Raw genomic sequence first — 3,999 nt, forward strand, 5'->3', positions numbered from 1 at the left:
ATCCAAAACCTGGTTTTTTGAAAAGATCAATAAAATAGATAAACCTTTGGCCAACCTAACCAGGAAAAAAGGAGTAAAATCTCTAATTTCATCAATCAGAAATGGTAATGATGAAATAACAACAGACCCCTCAGAAATTCAAAAAATCTTTAACAAATACTACAAGAAACCCTACTCTCACAAATATGAAAATCTGAAAGAAATTAACCAATACCTAGAAGCACGCCACCTACCAAGACTTAGCCAGAATGAAGTGGAAATGTTGAACAGGCCTATATCAAGTTCTGAAATAGCATCAACTATACAAAATCTCCCTAAAAAGAAAAGCCCAGGACCAGATGGCTTTATGTCAGAATTCTACTAAACATTTAAAGAAGAACTAGTACCTATACTACTAAACCTCTTCCAAAATATAGAAAAAGAAGGAATATTACCTGGTACATTCTATGAAGCAAACATCACCTTGATCCCCAAACCAGGGAAAGACCTAACAAGAAAAGAAAATTATAGACCAATATCACTAATGAATATAGATGCTAAAATACTCAATAAGATCCTAACAAACAGAATCCAGCAACACATCAAAAAAAAAAAAATTATACAACATGACCAAGTTGGATTTATCCCAGGGTCTCAAGGCTGGTTCAATATACGTAAATCTATAAATGTAATTCAACATGTAAACAAACTTAAAAATAAAGAACATACGATTCTTTCAATTGATGCAGAAAAAGCTTTTGATAATATCCAGCATCCCTTCATGATCAGAGCACTTAAGAAAATTGGTAAAGAAGGGATATTTCTTAAACTAATAGAGGCCATCTACAGCAAACCCACAGCCAATATCGTATTGAATGAAGTTAAATTGAAATCATTTCCACTTAGATCAGGAACCAGGCAAGGTTGCCCATTGTCTCCATTGCTCTTTAACATTGTAATGGAAGTTTTAGCCATTGCAATTAGGGAAGAAAAGGCGATCAAGGGTATCCACATAGGGTCAGAAGAGATCAAACTTTCACTCTTTGCAGATGATATGATCGTATATCTGGAAAACACTAGGGATTCTACTACAAAACTTTTAGAAGTGATCAAGGAATATAGCAATGTCTCAGGCTACAAAAGCAACACCCATAAATCTGTGGCCTTTATATATACCAACAATAACCAAGCCGAACAAACAGTCAAGGACTCTATTCCTTTCGCAGTAGTGCCAAAGATGAAATATTTGTCAGTATACCTAACAAAGGATGTGAAAGATCTCTACAAAGAGAACTATGAGACTCTAAGAAAAGAAATAGATGAAGATGTTAACAGATGGAAAAACATACCATGCTCATGGCTGGGAAGAATCAACATTGTTAAAATGTCCATACTGTCCGAAGCAATATATAATTTTAATGCAATTCCTATTAAAGCTTCATTGTCATACTTTAAAGATCTTGAAAACATAATACTTCGTTTTATATGGAATCAGAAAAAAACCTCGAATAGCCAAAACATTACTGAGCAATAAAAACAAAGCAGGAGGAATCACGCTACCAGACTGAGACTGTACTATAAATCCATAGTGATCAAAACAGCATGGTACTGGCACAAAAACAGAGAAGTAGATGTCTGGAACAGAATAGAGAACCAAGAGATGGATCCAGCTACTTACCATTATTTGATCTTTGACAAGCCAATTAAAAACATTCAGTGGGGAAAAGATTCCCTATTTAACAAATGGTGCTGGGTAAACTGGCTGGCAACCTGTAGAAGATTGAAACTGGACCCACACCTTTCACTATTAACTAAGATAGACTCTCACTGGATCAAAGATTTAAACTTAAGACATGAAACTATAAAAATACTTGAAGAAAGTGCAGGGAAAACTCTTGAAGGAATCGGCCTGGGTGAAAATTTTATGAGGAGGACTCCCCAGGCAATTGAAGCAGTATCAAAAATACACTACTGGGACCTGATCAAACTAAAAAGCTTCTGCACAGCCAAGAACGTAGTGAGTAAAGCAAGCAGACAGCCCTCAGAATGGGAGAAAATATTTGCAGGTTATACCTCTGATAAAGGTCTAATAATCAGAATCCACAGAGAACTCAAATTTATTAGCAAGAAAAGAACATGTGACCCCATTTCAGGGTGGGCAAGGGACTTAAAGAGAAACTTCTCTAAAGAAGACCGATGCAAAATCAACAAACACATGAAAAAAAGCTCATCATCCTTAATCCATCCTTAATCATCAGAGAAATGCAAATCAAAACTACTCCGAGATATCACCTAACCCCAGTAAGAGTAGCCCACATAACAAAATCCCAAAACCAGAAATGTTGGCGTGGATGTGGAGGAAAGGGCACACTTCTACACTGCTGGTGGGAATGCCCACTAATACGTTCCTTCTGGAAGGATGTTTGGAGAATAGTTAGAGACCTAAAAATAGACCTGCCATTCGATCCTATAATTCCTTTACTAGGTTAATACCCAGAAGACCCAAAGTCACAATATAACAAAGACATCTGTACCAGAATGTTTATTGCAGCCCAATTCATAATTGCTAAGTCATGGAAGAAGCCCACATGCCCATCGACCCACAAATGGACTAGCAAATTGTGGTACATGTATACCATGGAATATTACGCAGCCTTAAAGAAAGATGGAGACTTTACCTCTTTCATGTTTACGTGGATGGAGCTAGGACATATTCTTCTTAGCAAAGTATCTCAGGAATGGAAGAAAAAGTATCCAATGTACTCAGCCCTACTATGAAGCTAAATTATAACTTTCACATGAAGACTATAACCCAACTATAGCACAAGACTATGGGGAAAGGGCCAAGGAAGGGAAAGGGAGGGGGGAGGTTTTAGTGGAGGGAGGATAATGGGGGGGCCACGTCTATGGTGCATCTTAGAATGGGTACAGGCGATTGCACTAATGTACACAGCTATGATTTAACAATAAAAAAAATAAAAATACTTCAAAACTCAAAAGGCCACTAACACGCATTTCTGCCTGTATGTTAAATCATCATGTATTTTTTTTGCTTAGCACAATTTCTGGCTCAAAACTGGTTGTTTAAGATTCCTAGCCTTGGTAACCCTCATTCTACTCCCAGGGATAAGGAAGAAAGGGAGGGAGGGAGGGAGGGTTTTTCATACTAAATATAAATTCTATTCTAATTGATGTCTATAACTCCTTCAGTAAGGTCTTCATGAGCTCTCTATCTAATTACATAGTCAACATAGAAACATTAAAATTTATGAAATTTGTTCTTGATATGCTTTAGGTTCTACACTATTTTTGCATCTCTATGAAAAAAGTCACATGTTCCTGATAATCAAACACAGCTGTCTGATGAGTAGTAAAACGGACCTGCCTGGTAAGACCTAGAACTGAGAACCCAAACAGACACTTAGGGTAAGCTCCCAAGAGAAGTGCTGGCAGCAGATACACAGAGAGGCATTAGGGACAGTTGAGCAGTGTGTGAGACTCACCTACAGCAGGTGAGTGGAGCAGGGGTTGGCTTTTGTCTGGGGGAGGGAGAGGACAAGGGTTGGTTTGTGACTGGTAACGCCAGTGGAGTAATTCAGGCAGGTGGAATGAAGGCTTCTCCCCAGAGATCCAGCCATATGTAGTAGATACCCAGTCACAGCAATCCTTAAGAGGCAGCTGGTAAGTCTTGGGAGGCCTGCCCAGAAGGGTAGGACAAAGTTCTAGCATTGCAGGTATCAGGATTGAAGCAGAGAATCTAATATAAAACTGGTCCTGCAGGACAGAGAACCAGGGTGTTAGGGCAGGGCTGTGTGCCAGAATCACAGTCACAAGGACTTTATGAATGAGTCGGGAAAGTGGCAGCCAGATCATGGTAGGGCTGGCAAGAGAATGATGCAAGGCACTGAATTTGGCTTCTGTTGCCTCTTCAGGTATAGGTTTGGGAGCTGCTGGGAAAAGCTTGAAGCTATAGCTTGTGAGAATGACCCTTAGTGCTGGAAAGATAATGGATAATAAATT

This window comes from Nycticebus coucang, chromosome 1 (genome assembly GCF_027406575.1).
Source record: "Nycticebus coucang isolate mNycCou1 chromosome 1, mNycCou1.pri, whole genome shotgun sequence".
Lineage (NCBI taxonomy): Eukaryota > Metazoa > Chordata > Mammalia > Primates > Lorisidae > Nycticebus > Nycticebus coucang.